General features: G+C 33.4%; 1 protein-coding gene across 1 annotated transcript in view; it reads left to right on the top strand.

Moving 5' to 3' along the window:
- Positions 1 to 16,384, top strand: part of LOC119832514 (prominin-like protein) — a 44,504-nt gene that overhangs the window by 9,947 nt on the left and 18,173 nt on the right. The window lies entirely within an intron of this gene.

The following is a 16,384-nucleotide window of genomic DNA, read 5'->3' on the forward strand; positions in this document are numbered from 1 at the left end:
GCTGCTACGGTTAAAGTGCTGTGTCATTTGGGATAGCGCTATAGTTAAGTGAATAAGAGTCAGTGTTGAAAACTAGGCGATGCATCCGTTCCTTTCGAGCCATTGAAGTCAGCATCTATCTGATAAAATTAATGAAGGATTTCCTTAATACTCAATTATCCACTATCTGAAATTAAGATTTGTCTACAAGATTATATTTGATCAGATAATTTATGGAGAAAATTCGCTGTCGTTGACGATAAAAGTTTGAAATGTGACTTAGAAATAAAGTTGAAGTGGATTGTCTACCTTAAAATTAAGGTGTAAATATTTTAATTTCTTTGTGAAAAGAATTTTAATTTCCTCAAACGCGGTGTACTGGTAATTAATCTGCCTAAAAAATTCATCTGCAAATTGTCTGAAGTCGATCGTATCTCTACAGATCAATAAGAGTGCTATACTCCAATATGATCCAGTCCCAAAGTGCAAGTTTTTCATAAGATAAAACTGCATAGTAACAAGCATACAGCTCACATGTCGTATCCTCACCACGTGGCGTTGCACCAGCTGTTTAAACAGACTCCCATGCACTGACACAGGTCGTTTACAACGGCTGTTCAGGGTATAAAAACTTCATGTTTACTTTCGGCCTCTTGCTGGTGCAGGATCACGCTACGGTTAGCTGGGTTTAAAAAAGTTGTTACTGAAACTCGTTTCGGATTTTAATATACGTAAGGTATACCCAGACATACACCTATATGTATAAGTATACCTTATATATATACGTATACTAGCTGACCCGGCAAACGCTGCTCTGGCTTACTTTTATCATTATTCATATAATATAGGGGTATGAAAAATTAATGTTAGCCGATTCTCCGACATACCCAATATGCACACAAAATTTCATAAGAATCGGTCTAGCCGTCCCGGAGGATTTTGGTAACTAAAATTGTTACACGGGAATTTTATATATAAAATATATATACGTATATATTTGTTTGAAATTATTGTTAAATAGGAGCTCGATAAATTTGTCTGAATTTATTTTATTTGTTTTTTACAGAACGTTCATTTAATTCTCATTATTTGTTTTTCTGTCTCAAACATTCAATGAAATTCCATAACGATAAGACGTAGAATAAATTATTTCGAAAACCAGGTACTTTAGATCCTAGCAGCATATCCCATATTATAAACAATTAAATATATGTAATTTATTATTACTATGATTTAATAAATTGTCACCAGAAGCACATAAATGAATTGTAAAACATTAAATGTATCGGATGAAATATAAACTGGAAGCCAATAAAAGCGTGCGGTTGCGGTTGAAGGGTCGGCGCCCTTTCGCTATCGTTCATCCCTTCCGCCGCGCATCATGACCTAATTACAATTATTCGGATACTGGTCCATTTGGAATAAACAAACCACGAGGTCTGTGGTTGGAGTTGATATGAATATCTCGCATATACACGCGAGCGAGAGAGAAATTTTTCAATTATGAATATAAAATCCTACTTATATTATAAATGCGAAAGTTTGTAAGGATGTTACTCTTTCTCGCAAAAACTACTGAACCGATTGCAATTAAATTTGGTACGTATATAGCTGGACAACTGGAATAACATATAGGCACACTTTATCCCGATATTCCTACGGGATACGGACTTACGCGGGTGAAACTGCGGGGCGCAGCTAGTATTATAATAAAACTTGTAATGCCGTCGTGACATAATTTATGTTAGCAATAATTAGTTATAATTATTTAGTCGCAGCTTATTAACTTAACGTAACTTTATACATACATCCAGAATAGATAAATTTTCAACTGCTTAATTAAATAATGACCTTTACTCAGGTTTTTTATTCTCATGGGTGTGCTGTCAAAACTGATTCGTAAGCAAAAGTGAGATACATGTCAGACAATTGTTCTTTCTCAGACAATACAATGCGTTGAGCGAGAGATGTAGAGTGCGTTATGCAAATAAGTCATTGTGTGTGCTTGGGTGTGCTGAGACACAGTTCGGAAATGATGCCTACAATGGACGGGTGTTTGTGATAAAAAAAAATTTCAAAAATATGGTACACTCATATGTTTGCGTGTGTTACATGATATAGTATCGCAATTTTATCTTTTCGATTTTGGAATGTCCTCAAAAATCCCAAACAAATTAATTAACAATTATTATTTTTAGTCCTATATTTTTGAATTTTGTGGATTTTCTGCGAATTTTCTCGATTTTCACCAGGTAAGCATGAGCTGAAGGCAGGTTGTCAATGGTGACGATTAGTCGCCGTTGTCGTTGATAACATATCAGTGTGTAACTGTGGTGTAACTGTGGTTAAACACAGATGCGTCGCGACGTCACGAACTCCGCCCCCCTCCCGCCCTGCCTCCCCGCCGACACCCGTACTGATAACAATACTGCTGTTACTTTATGCCAGCCTAGTACCTTTTCAGGAGAAGCACCGTGAAAAGTGTTTTTCAGTTCAACGTCATTGCTATTGTCAACGTAAGCTTGTTGATAAATGATTTCCTTAACTCATATGGCATAATTTAAAAGTGTTCCTATACTTGAATACAAATATAAAGCACTCATCAAGATAAAGGTACCTATATCAAAACATCATCTCATTTTACAATAATTTAAGTTTAGATTTATACATTGTAATTAATCATTGTGATGGAACTGTTTCTCGCACCTTTTAATGTTATGCAAATGAGAAGAACGACCTTCAGCGATAAAATAAATCGTTTCGATTCAGTAAATTTTGCGTAAATCAAGCAATGGTACTTATTACGTACAAATTTGTGATTATATTAAAAAAAAAACATGCAACTATTTTGTAAAGTTTATTTGGGATTGGTCGTTGTAGTTTTTTCAGTGTAATAGGTTTATAAATATAGGTATTTTTATTATGATAACATGATAATGATTCACGTGTGAAAGTGGTCTGTGAGTAAACGTTCCATGTAATCTGATAAATCTTATCCAATTGCACTTGTTAATACTCCTTTAATAACAGGTATATTAATTCATTGTACTGGTGTAATTATATTTGAAATACGTGCATAATTGTTTCCCTCTAAATCATATCTAACTAATCTTTTAGTTAATATATCTAGTTTATTATATCATATAAGCTGCATATTATGTACCTTTGTATAATTGTATAGAATTGTATTAATTCTAGTTTTTTTTTATCTGGTATAGTAAAAAGATAAATTATAATTCTGTTACGTCACGACCGACCGCTAAACCAAGAATGTTTAAGATTTTTATCATGCTACTATAATTTTAATAATTAAGATATTAAATAATTGTTATTCACAATACAATGGCTTCATCAAAAAACATCTTGAAAAAAGCATACTGAATTAAATATTTCTTGAGAATAGCATTTCATACAGAAATGCATTATAAATTTGTTAAGTCTTGTGAGTTTCTAAATAGGGTATTTATCCTGCGATATGTTTAAAAGGCCAATACATGATAAATTTCGTATCTGAAAATAATACAGAAATGGCAACACATCGTTTTTATTATACGCCACAAACATATCTATAAAGCTGCATAACGCGATAAAAATAAAACGTTTTCAAAGTTTTATCTGGTCGCGTCCACGGTTAACGCCACAAACATGCTAGGGAGTACTGCCAAAATCCTTGCAGCGCTGCGGTGCATGGACAATCAGAATGGCCCTGGCATCTGGGTCGCACCTGCAATGCGGTGCTCGCGACCTGCCTCCACATCCCCGGCTGCTTCTAATTTCGCTCCATTTAAATGCTGACCAATTAGGTACTAGATACTTGTAGTTAAGGGTGGTAGAGGCGCTGGATGAAGATGAATGTATGAGAGTTAATACAGTCTACGGATGCAGTTGATGTGATATGTAGATATCTGGAAATGGATTTGTGTTTCCTATAAAAAACTTGCACAGTAGAAGCTTATAAGAATTACCAGAATTTGATATGTATATGAATTCTATAAAGAAAGGGAAATACAGAAAGCTACAATTTAACGCAAAATGTTAAGTGGAATATTTAATTTTCGCAGATCACAAAAATCGGTAGTTGCGACTAAAAAAGAACACATTAAATTTTTTAAAGTTCGTTAAATCACGATCCGTGCGGAGTAAAGTAAACGATTCAAAGGATTGCCGCTTTTATGTTCACTGAATAAATGTGTACTTTCAATTATTTGCTCTACGAATATCCTTTAAAATTTTTAAATGCATGTCGTAGAGATTCCAACTGAGAGATAATTTTAACCCGTCGAGCTTTGAGATGATCGTAATAATGATTGTGAGCAAATACGTGATTAAAAGCCTATTCACATAGTGATACTATGGCATAAAATCAATATTGGGGTTGCGTCCTTGACATGATTTTCAACTTATCTTAATGTGAGATGAGTATTTTCTTTACGTCAGCATTTGTTTATTAAAGGCTGTGATTTACTAGCTTAGGTTTTGTTATTGTAAGTCTAGACTGTAGTAAGTAAATATACTGATGTAATAAATGCGTTATCTCCTGCCGAAAGCTCTGTAAATGTATTTTTATGGTAGCTAACGTAACGATAAGAAAAATAAAATATAATAGTTTAAAAAAACTATAAAACACGCTTTAACAAAAATCATATTTTGCAAATTGAAAAATGGAATAATTTTATCAAATTAGTGTATTGTCATCGGTCCTCAATAAATCTACAAAGTTTGAACGAAATCTGGCCGTTTAAAGTGGGTCAAAATCGCGCCCAAAGAAGTCAGTTACAAACAAACAAACATACAAACAAACAAACATACAAACAAACAAACATACAGGTGAAGCTAATAAAAAGCGTGTAAAAAATGAACGATGAGATCGTTTCGTTGAGTTCGTTCGTTCGTTTAAATAAAAATTATACACAGTCACTTCGTCCCTAGCTCAATAGTTTCGTTGTAATGTTTTATAATAGCAGTAGCAATAACCTTGATTTGAAAGCTTTTTTTATAGCTAAGCTTTTCTAAGAATCATGTTTTCGAACTAACATCAAGTATGTGATAAATATTTATAGAAATGTTTTGTATGAAACGAAATACAAAAGCAATCTGAAGAGCCAATTGATTTATATCTAAAACATGAATTTGCGAATTCAAAACTTTTATCTTATGTTTCTAGAACACTCGTATAAAACGGTATAGTTATAGTTTATTGATCTAATCCCATTCTCTATGAGATTTAAAGCAAGCTCAGATAAGATAGTTGGCTGAATGGTAACATCACGGCCGTTTATTTGCGTACCGAGAGGGAGCACGGAGGTCGAATCAATTGCACCTAACTATTGGGACTAGTACCGTTAGCAACCGCGACTAAGTGTAATTCGACGAAGTGTGAAAGAACTAAAAGGTTTAGAGTAGAACAATGTTCCCAGTTGTTAAAAATAATTGTCGTGGTGTTTTATAACATTCATAAAATACAATTTCTCGTACTTATGTTTGTGACAGGGTACAGAAAAATAAAAATAGACTTAAATTTCATAAAAAATAATGATTATTTACGCATAATTCCGCCTCCATCGAATCAGTAGTAATTATTATGCAAGACTAGACTCTATATGCACTCAGGGCGGAAGTTTTTACATTGTGATGCATTCTACCTTTGCAATTCTTATCGTCTTCGATATGCTTATTGATTCAGGCTAGATAGCCGTTAACAGAGCCCTACAATATGAGCTGGTAAACAGTAAGACGACTAATAACGTAAACATAAGGTACTATATCATATCGCATAGTAGTCATGATATAACTTACTTAATAATATGTTTTATTAATACAGGACATATAACAATTATACAAATTCATGTTAACATGTCGCTAGCGTTAATACAATCAGGTTTTATTTGCTAACAGTAGCCGCCAAAGCGCAGTGCAAAATGAATTAGTGGGGGAGTGTGTGCCTGCAGGGAAATGTGTTTTATACGCTACACGTGATTATAGTGAGGATGGATAACCGTTTTATTTGCCATCTTCGTGTGATTGATTTTTTATTTAAAAGATTACATGGTTCTTGTCGACCGGTTTTATTAATTTTGATACAGAGCGATGTAAGTAGACCGGAAATTGGTAGTAGAATCTGAAACCGATGGAGATTTTAAATTTACTGTGCCTACTTGGATCTAGAACTTAGCGTGTCCTGCGATAGGAGCCTGCTAGAAGTGGGTTATAAGCTTTTATTGAGACTCGCAAGAGGTTTACTACATTGGTTTCTCATAAATGAATTGCGTACATTTTGATGTTATTACCCCATCTACGTAAAATGAACTTAGTATTTGTACGCGGTTGAATAACATTTTATCAGCCTAGGTACGTAGTTATTCCGAGTATTCCATTAAAAACTCGTCACATGAATTGTTATCGATATCTCAGTAACTATATAAAAAATAGATAAGTTTCTCTTGTATTTCAACTTTTTAATTTGTTTTTCATATTATTCTTATCGCGATCCCAATTTATTAGAAGATTGATAACGTTATCCTTCCACCCGTATCTTATTTCCTGTTCAAATGTTATTCTGCCACTATATTAGATACACGTTTGCTTACGTTGAAGCTTTTATACATCGCAAAGCAACTAATCTAATCTATAGTATAATCCCCATTAGTCAAGCTGTCGGACTCTCAGTTAAGCTCGGCTATATGGCATACAGTCGTTTGTAGATGAACGGGTATCGAGGTTAATAGATGCGACAACGGTTAACGCTCCGGCAGACGTGTCAATTGCGTTTAGTGGGTATGTGGATGTAGTGACGCACGTTCGGTGAGAATTGGAGATATGGCATGGTGACGTTTGGCTATATTGCATGCAGGTATAGGGAAGTTTTTAGTCTGATAATCTTTTGTTGGTTGGGAAGGTTTGTATCAAATATTTGGTAGGATGAAAAGTATAAAATGGACCTTAGTAGGTGTTATTTATTTTAAGCATTTCAAACATTCAAGTAAACCATTGCAAATATAACACTTATGCGCCGCCTATTTTATAAAAGTTTATCATTTGGATTGGAAATGTTTAATGTTAGCTTAAATCCCAGGTGTAACCTAGGATTTAAACTAACATTACTGGCTACTACTGGCTAAATTCTTTTGTTCCTATGTAAAGTAGAAAGTCTGCTGTTGATGACAGATTCAAAACAACAAAATCAAACACCATGAAAATCGGTCCAGCCATTGCATTTGGTTTGATTTTAAATCACTCTATGATCGTTATGTAAAGTTAAATGACGTAATTCAATAATGACGTCGGTTTTCTTTCCTTGTGGTAATACAAAATTGAAGCGTGTGCGTGCGCATGCGCATGACGCACATCCCAAATATGAACATTAAATTCTTTGTTGACCAATGATTCATTGGCCTGCAGTTTCTTAGAACAATTTAATCGTGTTTTATTTTGCGCATGAAATCTACTTTTTTAATGTATTTGATAAATAAAAGATTGAGATCTGTTGTTCGATGATGTTGAATAGTCTTTGTTTCTTTGAATTTATAAATACCAATTGTATTTCATCGACCGCCTCCTTGGTACAGTGGTTAACGCGTGAGCGTAGAACCGAGGGGTCCTGGGTTCAATCCCCGGTGGGGACGCACAAAAAAAAAATGTCTCGGTCTGGCAGGACACAGAAGGCTGATCACCTACTTGTCCCTAAGAGAATCGATCAGTGAAACGGATGTACATCATCTGCCCCATACCCCACTAGGGGACACGGGACTTCACAATTGTATTTCATTATTTAATAAACCCATTGATCACGAATCAAAAAATAACAATCACTAGAATAATAATACTTATATAAACTAAAGAGAAAAAAACGGTTATTTTTATTCCTACAGTTTGGATATATCCAAACACGATGAATAACAAAGCTTAAGGTAATTTATTCAAGCTAAACTTGAATTAGCTTTACTAGTGGTCGACCTTCACTGCCGAAAGCAGTACCTACATACATCTATACAAGAATTCATCTTATATCCCAAGTATTTCGTCGTTTAATATATAAATCTAATATAATGAAATAATTATAGCCAAAACTTTTTCAAAGGATAAAAGCGCATCTATAGTCCATACATATATCGAATCGAATGAAGAGTTCACATGATGAAAATGAAATCAAACTGTATTTAGGTTTTAATTAACGCCACACTAAATTGGTCATTTTCTATATAAATACCTAAATTAATTGCCAAATGTGTTTCTATACGTAAAACTCGAGAACGGCTCGACCACAGAATAATAAGTACGCTTGATTAAGTAATTAGAACTTTTTTTAGGGCATACGGAAGGTTCATATGGAAAGAGTCCGAGGCGGACCCCTAGTTGTTAATATTACCTTGCTAGCAATACGTCAAAGATGCCCAGTCTAACACTTCTTTTACTCGGTTCTTCGCGCCTAAAACATTAGTAGGATCGAACTCTATGAGTCATCTAGTGACCGTTAAGTGTCGTAATGTTGTCGAGATCCGGTGATCCAGTTGTGAAGTTGCGAACAGATGGCTGGTCACTTTGATCTCTCAAGTCTCAGCTAATGGCCGGTGTATCGTTCTACTTATTCGATAAACATCTGTGAGTAGGCTTGGCTGTTGTGTTTTGCGTTGCGAAATTCTGATGGGAGCAGATTTATGTTTGTGTGATTAATTGGCAGGTTCCTTCTTCGAACGTTACATATGCTAGATTACCATAAGTACATATTTATTTGGAGAATCATATAATACAAGGGGGCCATATAATATAAGTATTTAAGGGAGTTATTAGCAATGTTTTGTTGTCAAAAGTGTATGATATGTTGATATGTGGCAATTTCATTTTGCATCCAACAGTATTAGACTCTTGGAAACGTGCGTTGATTTATTTCAAGTAAGTACCTAAATAATTTCATTCAGTACAGAAGAGATAGATAGAGAGAGCGTATTGTTAATGATATTTGAAGATCAATAAAGTAGTTATTTTCATACAATATCTAATAGGGGAAGTGACCGTGAATTAAATGTTACACAAAATTAAACTTGTTATTAATGTGCTTCGTAATGACTTATCAATAGGCATTAATAATTCAAGGATATGTAATGCTCATTCATATATTTTGGTGTTTAAGGACTGGATAAGGAAAGAATGATTTAATTTATTACAAGAGATTCATCATACTTTCTTCACCATGGTAACCTATTTAAATAAAATGCTAAATTTTATCGAGGTAAATTATCATCATTTGTAACAATTATACAATTATTTTATTCTCACACTATGTACTTATAATATATCCACTTTGAAAACAGCCATTGGAATATAATCAATGTATAATACTTACGGCTGCAAACAAAACAGATCGAAGCGTGTCTCAAATAGATATTTAATATGAAAATCTTGACAGCCCCTGAATCGATAACTAGCTTGTGAAAGTGAAATTGCAGTACACCTGATCGACCACAGTTGATTAGAAAGTGGCCACGGTGTAGCGACAGGTGTCAAGCCCTTTAGGCTATCAGATATAACTATATGCATCATATATAGTACCACAAACCACGTAGTAAGTAAGCTGTTGTTCCGACGTGGACTCCGATGGAGCTCGTATAGCTCAGGGAACAGAAGAGTTGCTCTGTATTCTTCTTCTATTATTTATCTTCGTATATGTACGAAGATAAATAATAGATTGCTATAATTGATTGCGCATGTGTTTATATAATGCTCTCCTGCTTAAACAATTTGATGGAATTTACATTAACAGGTGTCGTTTGATTATCTTTAGCTCCTTTCAATTATGACTGGCTTGGAAACATCCGTGCGTGAATAATAAACAATTCGCTGTACTCATATAGATTTTTGAATTAAAAGTATGAATTTAATTGAGCGTTGGCTATGATTTTAAAGACCCTGAATATTTATTTAGTATATTTTTCTTTGTAATGGTGTCGAAAACGCATTATATCTGTTACCATATAGATGGTATGAAAAGAAAATATTTCGATAACACGTATCAGGTACCTACTGATTTAATTTTTAGTTTTATAGCATACAAATGCTTAATGCGAATATATAATAATACATATAAACAAATATTCTTATGTAGGCTTGGCAAAACCACTCATGCTAGACGGATATATATATACACAAATACTAATATATGTACTAAGTACTATAACGATGCTTTGGAAGCAAATATATTTGGTATATCATACTGTAAAAACAAAAATGTGATAATTTATAGCACAAAATCTTAATGTAAAACGCCACACGTAGGTAGGTTCAGTTATGTACTTACTTTGTAATATTACTTTCATTTTTTACACTCTGCTAAATGCTTTTGTATTTTGCCCGGCTTCAGCTACACTTTACCCTTAATCCTTCATAGATGCAGCGTAAAATTGTTGACCTGAATTATAAAGTTGTGAGTTTAAAATGTTGTTGCTCACTTATTATTTATATATTTATTTTCCTGTTAGTTCGCTGTAAAAATTTATTTATTCAGCTTTTTGATTAAATATGTCGTGTAAGGATACTTCAATCTTCAATCGAAGTCTTATTCAAAAATAGTAAAATCTATAAGCATTAGCTGGAAGTGTAAATGTTTCAGTTTTTGTTTGTTTATTTCTTGTAACATGTTAGAAGGGTAGCTTACATTCAACCTACAAATTACTGCTATGATATTATTAATGCGAGATTCGGCTGTTTGTATATTTGTCTCTCGTTGATGCCTAAACCACTGAACCGATTTGGAAGAAATATGGCATAAAAATGGTTTGAGAACCGAGAAAAAACGTACGAGGGCTTTTATCACGGATATCATACGGGAACGGCCCAACGCGGGTATGACCCCGGGAAGTCTTTTCATCTGTCTACGCAGACGGTCTCGAAGAAATAAAGATAACAGATAAAATTAAATGATTGTTTGCTAGATATGCGTTCAAAAGATACCGATCGTCGATTTTAAAGACTCCTTCACCCTTGGAAAGCTGTTATTTACCAGTGAAGATAGGGAATCTGTTTGATTCTTGCGATAAATCCATAAATTTATTTTTAATTAAGAAGTAATGTTTATGAATTGGTGACAGTGTAGGGAGTTATCACGAATAGTATATTTAATATATATATAGTTATATAATAGTAGTTTATGAAACGATTTTAAAATTTATTTTAGTAATGGAAAGCCTCGTTATCCGTGTATTTTTCTTTTATTCTATATTGTATATTTTTATTCGATATTCTAACGTAATAAGATCTTAAGCTCAGTAGGGATTTATAAGAAATAGACAGAACTGATGAGATAAAACTCATTCGGACAGTTATACGAAGAGTTGTTCCTGAAACTTTCTTATTATTTTCTACGTGATTTAATATCAAAAGGTTCAATATAAATCACTGTGAAGTTCATTAATTAGTTCGCTATTTTGATAATTCACGTTAAGAAAGTTAATCTTACAGCGAGGCAATAAAATTTAACAAACGGTTTTCACATTCATTCTGTCTTACATTGATCTACTGATGTAGGTCACTGTCGCCATTTGTTTACGCTAAAGTCAAAGTTAAACTATTTTAATGGCACTCTTTGGTGATTTTTTACTAGAAACAATGGCTCTGGTGAACGTCTCTTAGACCGTATAATATATTCAAATACGGATCGTTCTTGGTGTCACGTTTTTAAACTTTCTGTGTTAAATCAGAAGCTTATTGTATGATCGTTTCATTTTTGTTTTATTTGCATTTTTACGCAGTTCCAGCATATAAAAGCATTAAGTAAACGATTTTACTGGTTACCTACCTGTTTAAGTATATAGGTATTGATATATAGATTTCGATAATTGTAGTTTCTTATACGCTTCCTGTTTCCTCCTAATATTATATATTGTGTGATTATTATTGTAACATTATTGGCTTACTAACTATTTTATATGTATAATACAAAGATGTAGGACTTTTACTAATTATGGAATTTTCTTTATTACAGGTAAATACGGTGAAACGGTGTTTATGACTACATTTTGATTGAGTATTTCTACGTAATATCTCCAAAACAAATGTTGTGATATATTTAGCTATTAGATAACTAATGAGTTCTTTAGGTACATATTGTTTCGTTACGAGCAAAGTTTTGAACTGTTTAGGTAGCATCTTATTTTCATCACACGAAAGGATCAATAAAGAAATCTGCCGGAGGAATAGAAGTAGAAATATCTCGTGAGGTTCCATCAATCTCTATAGGTATCCGAGTTATCGGTGACACGTTAAATATAGAAACAGAATATCAATGTTATATTGAGGTAATGTAAGGGGTTGTTCATTGGTCGCGGATGAATTTTAACCAGCTCCCGTGGTTCACTTAAGCGGCTCGAGGGAACACAGTGGGGTTTTGGTCGGTAAGAATCCGACATAACCCACGGCTCCAATCTTCGGGGCTGTGGGTATTATTATATATTTATTTCCCCACTATAAAAAGGGGTTGTTCATTAATTCGAATTCACGTGTACAAGCTATCTTAAAAATTTTACGGTATATCTTAGTAATCTTTATTTACCTATAAGTATGTACTTAGTAGATATGATCTGAATCGATTTTGGTGAATTAAGGAACGTGATAAGATTGTCCAACCAGCTATAAAGATTGCGCATTGTTTTTGATTGGCATTTGGAAATCGCGCCTTCAATGACAAAATGTGTGATTTGTGCAATCACTTCCACCCCTTTCGTTCGTGATCATCTAACACAATTTACAAAACTATTGTTTCTTACACATTATAGCACTTAAGGATCACGTAGATGTCCAGCGGTAAAAGAATGTTTGAAATAGGTGTTAGGATTAGCGATTTGATTATTACAAACAAGCGGTCCACCCCGGCTTTGCCCGTGGTACTTATATAGCCTATAGCCTTCCTTTATAAATGATCTATCTAACACTGTAAAAATTTTTCTAATGGGACTAGTAGTTCTCGAGATTAGTGCGTTCAAACAAACGAACAAACACTTCGCCTTTATAATATTAGAATAGATAAAAAAGCAAGCAAACAAACTGTTGTGTATATTATGGAGTATAGATAAGCATGTCTTATCGATTCTAAGAATTACTTTAAATAGATTTCAGATGAATTCATTAATGATCGACCGCAAGAAAATAAAACTGTTTTGTTGTGTTTTACGCTATGTAAATAATACTATGTAGATTATTCAGTAGGTACCTAGGTATTTAATTATCAATATGTGGGAATATATATGAAAGTTTAATTAATGAAACACTGTTAATATAATATATTTAATGCTAAAATACATTAGTGAACAAATGTAGGTACATATTGCGGTCGTTTTTGTGGTATTTATTCATATTACATATTAATATTATTTTGATAGGATTGCTTATATTATATTTTGTTTAATATTGATAACATAAACAAAATATTTGAGAAGCTCGTCCTTTAATGTCCAGGTTGTAATAATAATAAAATAGATAACTGTAGTTTAGGCCGTTTCTATAATAAATCTGATCACACAACTACTCTATAAAGTCCCCCAAATTGTACATATCAGAAAAGGAAGTTTATTTTACACTAATTATAAATCACTTTCATCAATACCACAGTAACTAACAGCAAAAAATGTTATACTCATTTCTTTTAACTACGAACTACAATAAACAACAGCGCTCATAATCGTGATAAAGCAATCTAGGTTAACGGTAAAGAAAATGTTTGTAAACAATTTGAATATTTTCTCTACAAATATTTCACTGAGACAAAGGAGAAATGCTTGTAAAAATCGTCGAAAGCCCTTGCTTGCGCTTGATAAATATATGAAGAGGTTTTCGTTCATCAGGTTAAGTGATATCACGGGCATTGTCATTCTTGGAACAGCGAAAGTGCTGACATTAAAAGAGCAAGCTCTGTGATGTAGGTACTCCTATTAGGTGTAGATGTAAATTGTGTGTAGATTGAAATATATATAATACCTGGACAAAGCGTAACGATTTTTGTTTAAAATACTTATAATGTATAATATTCTTTTGCGTATTTGATAACATTGTAGAACAGTTTATTTTTAAACTTTTTTACGTAGGTTAATCTTTCAAATATCAAATATAGCATAATAATTTTAATATGATGTATTTTTAGTTAATTGATATACCCTTTATTCATTTGTTTTATAATTTTTCAGTTTTTAAAGTCGTTTTTAATCTTAATGTATTGTTAAAACTTATAAAATACGAAGTAAATTAAAAATAATCAACCTTCTCTCAACTAAAAACCTCATCGCACAAACTCCATAATTGGTGTAAAATACTCGCAGCTGACAAGTTGAGAAGTTAAGAAAAAGTTGTTCGTAGTTCACGCGTTAGATTTCCGTTAAACTTCCGTTCCATGTTTAGCGGATTGGCTTCCGCCATTACCCTTGTGGAGTTTAAGAAAAATATTATGTGTGGCTAATGGACATGATTTGATAAAATGTGGCACTGTACACGTTGGTATTATTATTGTTTTTTTATAATTAGGTTACATTATTCAATTATAAGATTATAGAAGCATTTTTGTATCGTAATAACTTAGTTTTAATATTTACCGGAATCATCAATATCGGAAAGCAGATTCTAAAAAGAATAGCCGGCAAGCAAGGAAAGAAAGTCATAGAGAGGTAATCCTGTTTTAATACTAAAAAAATTACTATGGAATGTCCGAATACACCTCTTTTATTTTACATTTAGTGATACCGTCCAAGAATTTCGTTATAAAAGCGTTCCACCCGAAAAGTTATTTTTGAACCCAGCATCCTCTTCACTATAACAAACCTGAAGTGACAACGACCAAGTTTAGGCGTTCTAAGATCATTCTAATAATACAGCTGACTAATGTTTTAGTCATCCACCCGTATCTGGGCGTCCTTCACCTGGCCGCTGAATCGACGCCTTTCACCTATCAGGACATTATTTTATGCGAACACAATTATTGAAACTAGTTCACTGTAACATAACGTACATACACTTTTTTTGTACATACTATGAGTATAGTAAACAGATTCTATTAACGGAGGTTAATGGCTCATATTATTCACCGTTCATACGTACATCAACAAACTCTAAAGTTAAGAAACATTTTGTCAAGTATCTAAAAATCTATGAAGAATTTTCTAGTGTACTGAAGGGAAAATGCTCATTTTAAGATCAATTATTAATAGAAAATAACAACATCACATCAATGATTTTTCTCATCACAACTTGGTAGTAAAGAATTTAAATTTAAGTTATAAAATTATTAAAATTGAAACAATATTATCGCATCTAACGTTAACAATCAATACTGCCACACAGTACCACACAGCCGAATTGGTCGAGCCGTTCTTGAGCTTTAAGCTTAACAAACACATTTATCGATTCATTTTTATTTATGTCGATATTGCAATTTCTACGACCGATGTATTACCACCAGGCATCTTTGAATATCTTAATAATATCTAAGGTTTATGCTGCTATTAACAATGTCATCTTATATCCACGTGGTGTGGGAAAGACGTATTCAAAATTAGAAGTTGTAGTTTATAATTAAAAAAAATATGTTTCCAATACATTAGCGTTTACTAGGTATTTTGCTCAACTCTATAATACTTCACTCTGAATGAACATTTGAGGTGCAATGTTTCACATCTACACGATAGGTGCCATGATGAGAAGCAGTTAACTCCGTATGCATAAACAGAGATTGCGAATGTACGCATCGGTTACGCTTGAATACAACGTAAATTACATAATTTGCATTATTACTATACTATTTTGAAATCACATGAAACGAAACTAACTATCAAATGTTGCTTCACACAGGTTTGTTTAAATTGACCACTGCAAATGTAATTTACATGTGAAGAATAAGGTTTAATGGTAGCTATTCCCCGAGCAACTACCAGGCGTGGGTTCGATTCCTTTGTCTGAAATATCCGTGTATTGTCTAGACAAGCTTGTTTTATTTATGTCTGTATGAAATATAAATGGCTTTGGCGCTCATGCACTTTGCCATGCATTGGAAATAAGTATTAAAGGAAATATGCCAATTAAATATTCATAAAAAGATTGATTCATTTGAATATAAGTTCAGAGGTTAATATAAATTTATCGATACTAATTCTCATAAGCCATTTAAACTGTATTTCAATGGAATCAATAATTTATTGTACGTATGAAAACTACCATCGTCACCATGTAACCTTTCCACATTTTGTATTTATATGGCACCGTACCTATGCGGCTATACACGTGCCAACGTATGTAGCTAGTTACATAGTATCCTAGCTCAGACAGGACGGGAGCTATCGATCCGTTGCACCGCTCACAAAGGGCTGCTGATGCCCCCCTTCGCCCCTCCACGGTTCTCGCCCCCCCGCTCCTTCACACGCCCGCGCCACCCTCT

This window comes from Zerene cesonia, chromosome 15, assembly GCF_012273895.1.
Source record: "Zerene cesonia ecotype Mississippi chromosome 15, Zerene_cesonia_1.1, whole genome shotgun sequence".
Classification (NCBI taxonomy): Eukaryota; Metazoa; Arthropoda; class Insecta; order Lepidoptera; family Pieridae; genus Zerene; species Zerene cesonia.